Below are 14,782 nucleotides of genomic sequence, written 5' to 3'. Positions count from 1 at the left end.
GGTAATTTACAAATATAACGAAACATAAAATATAACTACCGGATGGTGATAGCATGAATGGAAGAGAGTTATATGATGAAGGTGGTGTTTTCAGAGATCTTTTTAAATGCAAAGTAGTACAAAGATGTCATTCATATGAAACTATCAAATGTATTAAGTCCAATTCGTTCTTCCTGAATTTGCCTGTCACCAATACATCCTGTTCCTGTTGGCAGGGCCAACCACGAATATTGTTTATGACCAAGAATTTGCCAAAGGGATCTGGTATTTAGGTCGACAGTAAGTAGGTCCACACTATCTAGGTTGACCACTATTGGTCGACAGTAAGTAGGTCGACATGGTTTCTAGGTCAACAGGGACTACAGGTCGACATGAGTTTTTCAAAAAATGTTTCTTTTTTTTAAACTTTTTCAAACTTTCCGATCCATGTGTGAACTACAATTGGGAACGGTAACCTGTGCCGAGCGGATCGAGACACCTTCCTCGAAGTTCGCTCGCCATGCGAGGGGACACGGTGCACTAATTGGGGTTCCCGGTCACTGTACGGAGAAAGCGACAACAAAAAAAGTAAAAAAAAACTCCTGTCGACCTTTTCTCATGTCGACCTAGAGTCCCTGTCGACCTAAAAACCATGTCGACCTACTTACTGTCGACCAGTAGTGGTCAACCAAGACACTGTCGACCTAAGTCTAGTCTACCTAACATACCACACCCTTTACCAAGGCAGGCGATGTATGTACCTAACAGAACACTGATGTATTTCTGCAAGGCGGAGGCTATAGAGGTGGGGTTGCTCTGTATTTATTTTTTATACAGCGATCCCTATTAGATGTCCATTGTTTTTCATTGTATTCCTCTCTACATTGCCACATCTACCTCCTATCACATAAGAAGAGTGTTAACTGCTACTGCCAGGCCAACAAAACCATAGGGGTCGGTTAATTAACTCTAGTGCGTGCATTCAGAGATGGACGCAGCGGCTGCATCCATCGGGTCTGTGCACACGCTGCAGCATTTATTTGACGCGGTCCGGAAAGCGCAGGTGTTTTCAGGACAGCTACGTGACGTCACACGCAGCTGCTCCAAGAAAAAAATGGCGCCCGACTACCTGCCAGCGCAGCCAAGGGTCAACCTCAAATTAATGCATCCGCAATTAAATTGCGAACGTATTGCGAGGTGGGGCACACACATGCTGGGCGGCCTTGCCCTGTGCTGGGTGGCCCTCAGCATGTGAGTGGATGGGCACAGGTCTTGCTGCGGAAGCGATATCTGGATCCATCTCTGAATAACGACCTAATGCAAAAGCTACTGGATGACTCTGGAACGTGTTCTCTCTGTTGTACACTTAGTGACCTAGTAAGAAACTGCGGTATGTATGATCTCTATGTGACATCAGGGAGCGGAGCAGAAAGGAAAAACCAGACACTTGGCGCACGCAGTGTGCAGGATCCTCAAGTCCAAAATGACTATGTGTATGAGCAATAACAGACTCCACGTGAGCAAAGCCGCGGGCAACTCTAGTTAATTTATAATTAATAAATACGCTCCTGCCATGTCTGCAGTAATGTTTTTCCTGCAGCCCTATAGCAACTAACTACTGATTAACCTACAGTGATTATGTAAAGGAGAGAATGCAATATACACATTCTATTATCATACAACGTAGCCCCCTGCCGAGTCACCTCACCAGTCCTAGGGGTCACCTCAGAACGTTGGGGATGTACATTCTATTATCATACAACGTAGCCCCCCTGCCGAGTCACCTCACCAGTCCTAGGGGTCACCTCAGAACATTGGGGATGTACATTCTATTATCATAGCATGTAGCCCTCTGCCGAGTCACCTCACCAGTCCTAGGGGTCAACTCAGAACCTTGGAGATATACATTCCATTATCATACCATCTAGCCCCCCTGCCGAGTTACCTCACCAGTCCTAGGGGTCACCTCAGAATGTTGGAGATATACATTCCATTATCATAGCATGTAGCCCCCTGCAGAGTCACCTCACCAGTCCTAGGGGTCACCTCAGAATGTTGGAGATGTACATTCTTTTATCATAATATGTAGCCCCCTGCAGAGTCACCTCACCAGTCCTAGGGGTCAACTCAGAATGTTGGAGATATACATTCCATTATCATAGCATGTAGCCCCCTGCAGAGTCACCTCACCAGTCCTAGGGGTCACCTCAGAATGTTGGAGATGTACATTCTATTATCATAATATGTAGCCCCCTGCAGAGTCACCTCACCAGTCCTAGGGGTCAACTCAGAATGTTGGAGATATACATTCCATTATCATAGCATGTAGCCCCCTGCAGAGTCACCTCACCAGTCCTAGGGGTCACCTCAGAATGTTGGAGATGCACATTCTATTATCATAATATGTAGCCCCCTGCAGAGTCACCTCACCAGTCCTAGGGGTCAACTCAGAACGTTAGGGATGTACATTCTATTATCATAATATGTAGCCTCCTGCCGAGTCACCTCACCAGTCCTAGGGGTCACCTCAGAACGTTGGGGATGTACATTCTATTATCATATGATGTAATCCCCTGCCGAATCACCTCATAAATTCTAGGGGTCATTTTAGAACATTGGAGATATATACCTTGCATTATCATACCATGTAGCCCCCTGCTGAGTCACCTCACCAGTTCTAGGGGTCACCTCAGAACCTTGGAGATATACCTTGCTTTATCATGCCATGTAGTCCCCTGCCGAGTCACCTCACCAGTCCTAGGGATCACTTTAGAACCTTGGAGATATACCTTGCTTTATCATACCATGTAGACCCCTGCTGAGTCACCTCACCAGTCCTAGGGGTCACCTCAGAACCTTGGAGATATACCTGCATTATCATTAGAGATGAGCCGGTTCGGTTCCTCGGGATCCGAACCCCCCCCAACTTCACCCATTTTACACGGTTCCGAGGCAGCCTCGGATCTTCCTGCCTTGCTCGGTTAACCAGAACGCGCCCGAATGTCATCATCCCGCTGTCGGATTATCGCGAGATTCGTATTCTATATAAGGAGCCGCGCGTCGCCGCCATTTTCACTCGTGCATTGGAGATTGAACGGAGAGGACGTAGCAGCGTTCTCTCCCTGAAAAGCTCCGTAATCTGTGCTCAGCGTGCTGCAAATATCTGTGCTCAGTGTGCTGAAAATATCTGATCAGTGTGCTGCATTGTGGGGACTGGGGACCACCAGTATAAGTATATACATGATGTGGCCATTCACTGGTACCTGGTGACAGAACGTATACTGGATTCCCCCACAATGTAACTTTATATCTGTCACCTATATACATAATGTGGTCATTCACTGGTACCTGGTGACAGAACGTATACTGGATTCCCTCACAATGTAACTTTATATCTGTCATCTATATACATGATGTGGTCATTCACTGGTACCTGGTGACAGAACGTATACTGGATTCCCCCACAATGTAACTTTATATCTGTCACCTATATACATGATGGGGGAACAGGCCGGTAGTGTATCATCCAGTCTATATTAGCAGCAGACACAGTACAGTACGGTAGTCCACGGCTGTAGCTACCTCTGTGTCGGCACTCGGCAGTCCATCCATAATTGTATACTAGTATCCATCCATCTCCATTGTTTACCTGAGGTGCCTTTTAGTTGTGCCTATTAAAATATGGAGAACAAAAATGTTGAGGTTCCAAAATTAGGGAAAGATCAAGATCCACTTCCACCTCGTGCTGAAGCTGCTGCCACTAGTCATGGCCGAGACGATGAAATGCCAGCAACGTCGTCTGCCAAGGCCGATGCCCAATGTCATAGTACAGAGCATGTCAAATCCAAAACACCAAATATCAGTAAAAAAAGGACTCCAAAACCTAAAATAAAATTGTCGTCGGAGAAGCGTAAACTTGCCAATATGCCATTTACCACACGGAGTGGCAAGGAACGGCTGAGGCCCTGGCCTATGTTCATGGCTAGTGGTTCAGCTTCACATGAGGATGGAAGCACTCAGCCTCTCGCTAGAAAACTGAAAAGACTCAAGCTGGCAAAAGCACCGCAAAGAACTGTGCGTTCTTCGAAATCCCAAATCCACAAGGAGAGTCCAATTGTGTCGGTTGCGATGACTGACCTTCCCAACACTGGACGTGAAGAGCATGCGCCTTCCACCATTTGCACGCCCCCTGCAAGTGCTGGAAGGAGCACCCGCAGTCCAGTTCCTGATAGTCAGATTGAAGATGTCAGTGTTGAAGTACACCAGGATGAGGAGGATATGGGTGTTGCTGGCGCTGGGGAGGAAATTGACCAGGAGGATTCTGATGGTGAGGTGGTTTGTTTAAGTCAGGCACCCGGGGAGACACCTGTTGTCCGTGGGAGGAATATGGCCGTTGACATGCCTGGTGAAAATACCAAAAAAATCAGCTCTTCAGTGTGGAGGTATTTCAACAGAAAAGCGGACAACAGGTGTCAAGCCGTGTGTTGCCTTTGTCAAGCTGTAATAAGTAGGGGTAAGGACGTTAACCACCTCGGAACATCCTCCCTTATACGTCACCTGCAGCGCATTCATAATAAGTCAGTGACAAGTTCAAAAACTTTGGGCGACAGCGGAAGCAGTCCACTGACCAGTAAATCCCTTCCTCTTGTAACCAAGCTCACGCAAACCACCCCACCAACTCCCTCAGTGTCAATTTCCTCCTTCCCCAGGAATGCCAATAGTCCTGCAGGCCATGTCACTGGCAATTCTGACGAGTCCTCTCCTGCCTGGGATTCCTCCGATGCATCCTTGCGTGTAACGCCTACTGCTGCAGGCGCTGCTGTTGTTGCTGCTGGGAGTCGATGGTCATCCCAGAGGGGAAGTCGTAAGCCCACTTGTACTACTTCCAGTAAGCAATTGACTGTCCAACAGTCCTTTGCGAGGAAGATGAAATATCACAGCAGTCATCCTGCTGCAAAGCGGATAACTGAGGCCTTGACAACTATGTTGGTGTTAGACGTGCGTCCGGTATCCGCCGTTAGTTCACAGGGAACTAGACAATTTATTGAGGCAGTGTGCCCCCGTTACCAAATACCATCTAGGTTCCACTTCTCTAGGCAGGCGATACCGAGAATGTACACGGACGTCAGAAAAAGACTCACCAGTGTCCTAAAAAATGCAGTTGTACCCAATGTCCACTTAACCACGGACATGTGGACAAGTGGAGCAGGGCAGGGTCAGGACTATATGACTGTGACAGCCCACTGGGTAGATGTATGGACTCCCGCCGCAAGAACAGCAGCGGCGGCACCAGTAGCAGCATCTCGCAAACGCCAACTCTTTCCTAGGCAGGCTACGCTTTGTATCACCGCTTTCCAGAATACGCACACAGCTGAAAACCTCTTACGGCAACTGAGGAAGATCATCGCGGAATGGCTTACCCCAATTGGACTCTCCTGTGGATTTGTGGCATCGGACAACGCCAGCAATATTGTGTGTGCATTAAATATGGGCAAATTCCAGCACGTCCCATGTTTTGCACATACCTTGAATTTGGTGGTGCAGAATTTTTTAAAAAACGACAGGGGCGTGCAAGAGATGCTGTCGGTGGCCAGAAGAATTGCGGGACACTTTCGGCGTACAGGCACCACGTACAGAAGACTGGAGCACCACCAAAAACTACTGAACCTGCCCTGCCATCATCTGAAGCAAGAAGTGGTAACGAGGTGGAATTCAACCCTCTATATGCTTCAGAGGTTGGAGGAGCAGCAAAAGGCCATTCAAGCCTATACAATTGAGCACGATATAGGAGGTGGAATGCACCTGTCTCAAGTGCAGTGGAGAATGATTTCAACGTTGTGCAAGGTTCTGATGCCCTTTGAACTTGCCACACGTGAAGTCAGTTCAGACACTGCCAGCCTGAGTCAGGTCATTCCCCTCATCAGGCTTTTGCAGAAGAAGCTGGAGACATTGAAGGAGGAGCTAACACGGAGCGATTCCGCTAGGCATGTGGGACTTGTGGATGGAGCCCTTAATTCGCTTAACAAGGATTCACGGGTGGTCAATCTGTTGAAATCAGAGCACTACATTTTGGCCACCGTGCTCGATCCTAGATTTAAAGCCTACCTTGGATCTCTCTTTCCGGCAGACACAAGTCTGCTGGGGTTGAAAGACCTGCTGGTGACAAAATTGTCAAGTCAAGCGGAACGCGACCTGTCAACATCTCCTCCTTCACATTCTCCCGCAACTGGGGGTGCGAGGAAAAGGCTCAGAATTCCGAGCCCACCCGCTGGCGGTGATGCAGGGCAGTCTGGAGCGACTGCTGATGCTGACATCTGGTCCGGACTGAAGGACCTGCCAACGATTACGGACATGTCGTCTACTGTCACTGCATATGATTCTCTCAACATTGAAAGAATGGTGGAGGATTATATGAGTGACCGCATCCAAGTAGGCACGTCACACAGTCCGTACTTATACTGGCAGGAAAAAGAGGCAATTTGGAGGCCCTTGCACAAACTGGCTTTATTCTACCTAAGTTGCCCTCCCACAAGTGTGTACTCCGAAAGAGTGTTTAGTGCCGCCGCTCACCTTGTCAGCAATCGGCGTACGAGGTTACATCCAGAAAATGTGGAGAAGATGATGTTCATTAAAATGAATTATAATCAATTCCTCCGCGGAGACATTGACCAGCAGCAATTGCCTCCACAAAGTACACAGGGAGCTGAGATGGTGGATTCCAGTGGGGACGAATTGATAATCTGTGAGGAGGGGGATGTACACGGTGATATATCGGAGGATGATGATGAGGTGGACATCTTGCCTCTGTAGAGCCAGTTTGTGCAAGGAGAGATTAATTGCTTCTTTTTTGGTGGGGGTCCAAACCAACCCGTCATATCAGTCACAGTCGTGTGGCAGACCCTGTCACTGAAATGATGGGTTGGTTAAAGTGTGCATGTCCTGTTTATACAACATAAGGGTGGGTGGGAGGGCCCAAGGACAATTCCATCTTGCACCTCTTTTTTCTTTAATTTTTCTTTGCGTCATGTGCTGTTTGGGGAGGGTTTTTTGGAAGGGACATCCTGCGTGACACTGCAGTGACACTCCTAGATGGGCCCGGTGTTTGTGTCGGCCACTAGGGTCGCTTATCTTACTCACACAGCTACCTCATTGCGCCTCTTTTTTTCTTTGCATCATGTGCTGTTTGGGGAGGGTTTTTTGGAAGGGACATCCTGCGTGACACTGCAGTGACACTCCTAGATGGGCCCGGTGTTTGTGTCGGCCACTAGGGTCGCTTATCTTACTCACACAGCTACCTCATTGCGCCTCTTTTTTTCTTTGCGTCATGTGCTGTTTGGGGAGGGTTTTTTGGAAGGGACATCCTGCGTGACACTGCAGTGACACTCCTAGATGGGCCCGGTGTTTGTGTCGGCCACTAGGGTCGCTTATCTTACTCACACAGCTACCTCATTGCGCCTCTTTTTTTCTTTGCGTCATGTGCTGTTTGGGGAGGGTTTTTTGGAAGGGACATCCTGCGTGACACTGCAGTGACACTCCTAGATGGGCCCGGTGTTTGTGTCGGCCACTAGGGTCGCTTATCTTACTCACACAGCTACCTCATTGCGCCTCTTTTTTTCTTTGCGTCATGTGCTGTTTGGGGAGGGTTTTTTGGAAGGGACATCCTGCGTGACACTGCAGTGACACTCCTAGATGGGCCCGGTGTTTGTGTCGGCCACTAGGGTCGCTTATCTTACTCACACAGCTACCTCATTGCGCCTCTTTTTTTCTTTGCGTCATGTGCTGTTTGGGGAGGGTTTTTTGGAAGGGACATCCTGCGTGACACTGCAGTGACACTCCTAGATGGGCCCGGTGTTTGTGTCGGCCACTAGGGTCGCTTATCTTACTCACACAGCTACCTCATTGCGCCTCTTTTTTTCTTTGCGTCATGTGCTGTTTGGGGAGGGTTTTTTGGAAGGGACATCCTGCGTGACACTGCAGTGACACTCCTAGATGGGCCCGGTGTTTGTGTCGGCCACTAGGGTCGCTTATCTTACTCACACAGCTACCTCATTGCGCCTCTTTTTTTCTTTGCGTCATGTGCTGTTTGGGGAGGGTTTTTTGGAAGGGACATCCTGCGTGACACTGCAGTGACACTCCTAGATGGGCCCGGTGTTTGTGTCGGCCACTAGGGTCGCTTATCTTACTCACACAGCTACCTCATTGCGCCTCTTTTTTTCTTTGCGTCATGTGCTGTTTGGGGAGGGTTTTTTGGAAGGGACATCCTGCGTGACACTGCAGTGCCACTCCTAGATGGGCCAGGTGTTTGTGTCGGCCACTAGGGTCGCTTAGCTTAGTCATCCAGCGACCTCGGTGCAAATTTTAGGACTAAAAATAATATTGTGAGGTGTGAGGTATTCAGAATAGACTGAAAATGAGTGGAAATGATGGTTTTTGAGGTTAATAATACTTTGGGATCAAAATGACCCCCAAATTCTATGATTTAAGCTGTTTTTTAGGTTTTTTGGAAAAAAACACCCGAATCCAAAACACACCCGAATCCGACAAAAAAAATTTGGTTAGGTTTTGCCAAAACGCGGTCGAACCCAAAACACGGCCGCGGAACCGAACCCAAAACCAAAACACAAAACCCGAAAAATTTCCGGCGCTCATCTCTACTATATACATGATGCGGCCATTCACTGGTACCTGGTGACAGAACGTATACTGGATTCCCCCACAATGTAACTTTATATCTGTCACCTATATACATGATGTGGTCATTCACTGGTACCTGGTGACAGAACGTATACTGGATTCCCCCACAATGTAACTTTATATCTGTCACCTATATACATGATGTGGTCATTCACTGGTACCTGGTGACAGAACGTATTCTGGATTCCCCCACAATGTAACTTTATATCTGTCACCTATATACATGATGTGGCCATTCACTGGTACCTGGTGACAGAACGTATTCTGGATTCCCCCACAATGTAACTTTATATCTGTCACCTATATACATGATGTGGTCATTCACTGGTACCTGGTGACAGAACGTATACTGGATTCCCTCACAATGTAACTTTATATCTGTCACCTATATACATGATGTGGTCATTCACTGGTACCTGGTGACAGAACGTATACTGGATTCCCCCACAATGTAACATTATATCTGTCACCTATATACATGATGCGGCCATTCACTGGTACCTGGTGACAGAACGTATACTGCATTCCCCCACAATGTAACTTTATATCTGTCACCTATATACATGATGTGGTCATTCACTGGTACCTGGTGACAGAACGTATACTGGATTCCCCCACAATGTAACTTTATATCTGTCACCTATATACATGATGTGGTCATTCACTGGTACCTGGTGACAGAACGTATACTGGATTCCCCCACAATGTAACTTTATATCTGTCACCTATATACATGATGTGGTCATTCACTGGTACCTGGTGACAGAACGTATACTGGATTTCCCCACAATGTAACTATATATCTGTCACCTATATACATGATGTGGCCATTCACTGGTACCTGGTGACAGAACGTATACTGGATTACCCCACAATGTAACTTTATATCTGTCACCTATATACATGATGTGGTCATTCACTGGTACCTGGTGACAGAACGTATACTGGATTCCCCCACAATGTAACTTTATATTTGTCATCTATATAATAATTATAGTAGTACAGTAGGCCATTGCTGTATCTTGCAGCTCTGTGTCACTGCAAGTATCCCTTCCATATCTGTGCGGCATTTTTGTGAGCAGTATATATAGTATTACAGTGCAGCATTTTGGTGACCCAACAGTATATAGTTGTGTACAGTAGGCCATTGCTGTATCTTGCAGCTCTGTGTCACTGCAAGTATCCATCCATTCCATTTTCTTCCAGTGATTTGGACCAATAAAACCATTGATTAGAACAAATAATTCCAGTGATTTGATTTTGTCATTTTCTTCCAGTGATTTGGACCAATAATACCATTGATTAGAACGAATAATTCCTGTGATATTGAGGTGTTTGTGTCGCTTAGCTTAGCCGTCCAGCGACCACAGTGCACCTCTTTTTCTCTTTTCTTTGCATCATGTGCTGTTTGGGGACTATTTTTTGAAGTGCCATCCTGTCTGACACTGCAGTGCCACTCCTAGATGGGCCAGTTGTTTGTGTCGGCCACTTGTGTCGCTTAGCTTAGCCATCCAGCGACCTCTGTGCAAATTTTAGGACTAAAAATAATATTGTGAGGTGTGAGGTGTTCAGAATAGACTGGAAATAAGTGGAAATTGTGGTTATTGAGGTTAATAATACTATATGATCAAAATGACCCCCAAATTCTATGATTGAAGCTGGTTTTGAGGGGTTTTTGAAAAAAAAAACACCCGAATCCAAAACACACCTGAATCCGGCAAAAAAAATTCAGGGAGGTTTTGCCAAAACGCGTCCGAATCCAAAACACGGGCGCGGAACCGAATCCAAAACCAAAACACAAAACCCGAAAAATGTCCGGTGCACATCTCTAATTATCATACCATGTAGCCCCCTGCTGAGTCACCTCACCAGTCCTAGGGGTCAACTCAGAACCTTGGAGATATACATTCCATTATCATACCATGTAGCCCCCCTGCCGAGTCACCTCACCAGTCCTAGGGGTCACCTCAGAACGTTGGGGATGTACAGTCTATTATCATATGATGTAATCCCCTGCCGAGTCACCTCACCAGTCCTAGGGGTCACCTCAGAACGTTGGGGATGTACAGTCTATTATCATATGATGTAGTCCCCTGCCAAGTCACCTCACCAGTTCTAGGGGTCACCTCAGAATGTTGGAGACATACATTCGATTATCATACCATGCAGTTCCCTGCCAAGTCACCTCACCAGTCCTAGGGGTCACCTCAGAATGTTGGAGACATACATTCGATTATCATACCATGCAGTTCCCTGCCGAGTCACCTCACCAGTCCCAGGGGTCATCTCAGAACATTGGGGATGTACATTATGTAATCATATGATGTAGCACCCTGTGGAGTCACCTTACCATTTCCGCTATCATACGATGTAGTCATAGGGGCTCCCATGGGCCGCTGAATGCATCCCTGAGTCTTGTACCTGCCAATCAGTCGGGCGATTATAATCTCTACAGTATCATATCCTACATGGCAGTGCAGCTGACTATCTGACCACCAACCAGAGGACGCTCTAGGATCAGCTGACCCAGGGCACACTATTTAAGGATCAGTCCAGTGCATACATGGCAACTTTTCTTGTCTCCTCCCCAGAAGTAGCCCGGGGAGGAGATGCTACTGGACACTTCAGGGAGGCAGGCCCAGGCCCTTGCGTCATTAGGCCCTACCTTCACCAGGGGGACAAAAAAGGTTGCAATTTGCGAGTCCTTTGGGGGTAGGGGCTAAAATTATGCGATTTACACATTTAGCACCACCCCTCCTTGTGGTAACACGATCCTGCTCGTTTCACTAGGAAGCAGATGGGATGTGGGAGCACCTCCTATTCTTACAGAGGTGGGAGGGATTACCTAAAAATTGTGAGTCTCCCACAACTTCCGGGAGAGTAGGCAAGTATGGTCCAGTGCCAGAACAACTTCACTCCTGTGACCTGCTCTTGGCTTCCGGCCTCTTGATGTGTACCCTGGGTTCCTACCTAATAGTGCTAGCATCCATTCTATGCTGTGCACTTCATCCAGCAAGTACCAATATCCATTGTACCTGTGCACTTCATCCAGCAAATACCAGTATCCATTGTACCTGTGCACTTCATCCAGCAAGTACCAGTATCCATTCTATGCTGTGCACTTCATCCAGTAAGTACCAGTATCCATTCTATGCTGTGCACTTCATCCAGCAAGTACCAGTATCCATTCTACGCTGTGCACTTCATCCAGCAACTACCAGTATCCATTGTACCTGTGCACTTCATCCAGCAACTACCAGTATCCATTGTACCTGTGCACTTCATCCAGCAACTACCAGTATCCATTCTACACTGTGCACTTCATCTAGCAAGTACCAGTATCCATTGTACCTGTGCACTTCATCCAGCAAGTACCAGTATCCATTGTACCTGTGCACTTCATCCAGCAAGTACCAGTATCCATTCTACGCTGTGCACTTCATCCAGCAAGTGCCAGTATCCATTCCATGCTGTGCACTTCATCCAGCAAGTACCAGTATCCATTCTACGCTGTGCACTTCACCCAGCAAGTGCCAGTATCCATTCTATGCTGTGCACTTCATCCAGCATACCAATATCCATTGTACCTGTGCACTTCATCCAGCAAGTACCAGTATCCATTCTACGCTGTGCACTTCATCCAGCATACCAATATCCATTGTACCTGTGCACTTCATCCAGCAAGTACCAGTATCCATTGTACACTTCATCCAGCAAGTACCAATATACATTGTACCTGTGCACTTCATCCAGCAAGTACCAGTATCCATTGTACCTGTGCACTTCATCCAGCAAATACCAGTATCCATTGTACGCTGTGCACTTCATCCAGCAAGTACCAGTATCCATTCTACGCTGTGCACTTCATCCAGCAAGTACCAGTATCCATTCAATGCTGTGCACTTCATCCAGCAAGTACCAGCATCCATTGTACGCTGTGCACTTTACCCAGCAAGTGCCAGTATCCATTCTATGATGTGCACTTCATCCAGCAAGTATCAGTATCCATTCTACGCTGTGTACTTTAGTAAGCACAGTGTGATACACACACTAGCAAAACTATATTATATGAAGCGGTGCATTCTATCCAGCAAGTGACTACATCCATTCTGCACTGTCCATCTTTCCCAGCTCCAGCAAGAACTGTGTTTGGGCTGGGTTCACTACGATATGCCGGCGATCGGGCTCCCGGCGACCAGCATACCGGCGCCGGGAGCCCGACCGCCGGCTTACGGACAGTGTGGCGAGCGCAAATGAGCCCCTTGCGGGCTCGCTGCGCTCGCCACGCTACGGGCACGGTGGCGCGCTACGTGCGCCACGCTATTTATTTTCCCTCCAGGGGGGTCGTGGACCCCCACGAGGGAGAATAAGTGTCGGTATGCCGGCTGTCGGGATTCCGGCGCCGGTATACTGTGCGACGGGATCCCGTCAGTCGGCATACTGAAGACCACCCGTTTGGGCTCTGTAGCATTACTTTACTACTCACCAGACTGCACACCTAACCTCACTACGCTGCACACCTAATCTTGCCAGACTGCACACCTGTCAAAGTCAGAAAAATGTCTCTATGCACGTTGCCATATTTGCACCGCACACTGGTCCGCGCTGCGCATGCGTACGCTCTCCCGTGAAGGCGCATACCCGCGATAGCGTGCACTCGCAGGCGCGGTATGCGTATTTACGGTAGAGTTTATGTAGTCGTAGCGTGCGACTCATTCGTTACAAATGTTCACAATTAATGTAGTTTGTAGATCATGGTCCCCTTGATAGATTCTGAAAGTTTGGTTAAAATAGAAGGTCCCTGTTTAAAGGAATCCCTCTTTGTATTGTACGAAGGGTCTGACAGGAATCATACAGCAGTGTTTGGTACCCATCGGAAGAGTATTTAATTAGTAATATTCCGGTGTTGGTTTGGAGCGTATTAATCGCTCGTGCGAATAGTTATGGACATAAGAAGTTTATGTCCATTTCTATTATTTACACATACTCAGGTATGCGGCGGGAAACCCAGTTTCCCACCCACCTGAGCTGTTGGAAATTGTCACAGCCCACCTGTATGAATCACCCTATGACCTTTTGTTATGATGCAGGGCCGAATTCCTTCGGCCAATGGACAATGGGATTGTAGGACCATGAGATTGCATTGTGTGTGGGGCATAAATAGGCAGGCCGACCATATCCAACTCTCACTCTCTCATCAACGGTTATCTGCTGATAGCCGGGAGCTGGATATCGAGGCGCAGGCGATCATACCCTTTGTGCGTAAGTTTCTCTCCGTAATCATTGTCTTTCTGTGAGCCAATTTCTCTCATCTCTCCCCGTCTCTCTCTCTCTCTCTCCTCTTTTCTCTTATATCTCTCATAGTATTATAGTATTGTATTGTATTGCATTTAGGTCAGTGTAGTATTGTCTTTTTGTATTTATTGTTTAGTTCTGTGGTTAGGAAGTCTCTGTTATATTGTAGTGTATCATTTGTACTGTTATCCCCTTTTTTACAAGTATATTAGATATAATACAGTTAATAGGCTTTGGACCCTAAACCAGTATCTGTATATTTTCTATAGTATTAAGTGTTCACTTGAGCGTCGGTGACGCTCAAGTAGCTTTGTAGTTAGTCAGGTTACACAAGGTTGCACTTACACCCTGTACTCACATTAAGGTATTCTGTGTATTTCTTTGGTATAAGGTTTATACATAAAGGTATAGCGCTGTGAGCGTCTGCATCGCTGGTGACCTCCTCGTGGTCTCGAGCGTACGCTACGCTACCGCGAATCATTACTCTAGTGATAACCAATAACGTGTCCTGTGATCACTGGGCCGTGAGCGAACGTGACGCTTGAGCGTCTCGCTTACTGCTGAGCGATCGTTACGCAAATAGCGTACCATTACGGTACTTCTTAAGTAAACAGCGTACAGTGTTCTTAGACTTCATAAAGGGTTATAATTACGACAAAAGGAATTTAGCATTGTCAATTGGGGGCTCGTCCGGGATCCTTCTCATATCTGCACTAGGTAGATCAGCAGACATTATCCCTCCAGCAAAGGGTGGGAGGTTGTCTCGCAGTGCTGACGGGATAAGCGTCTGCTTCGCTTAGATAAAGAGTGCTGA

The sequence above is a fragment of the Pseudophryne corroboree genome, chromosome 5 (genome assembly GCF_028390025.1).
Source record: "Pseudophryne corroboree isolate aPseCor3 chromosome 5, aPseCor3.hap2, whole genome shotgun sequence".
In the NCBI taxonomy this organism is placed as follows: Eukaryota; Metazoa; Chordata; class Amphibia; order Anura; family Myobatrachidae; genus Pseudophryne; species Pseudophryne corroboree.
The sequence above is the reverse complement of the archived record's forward strand: the minus strand, read 5'-3'. Positions refer to the sequence as shown.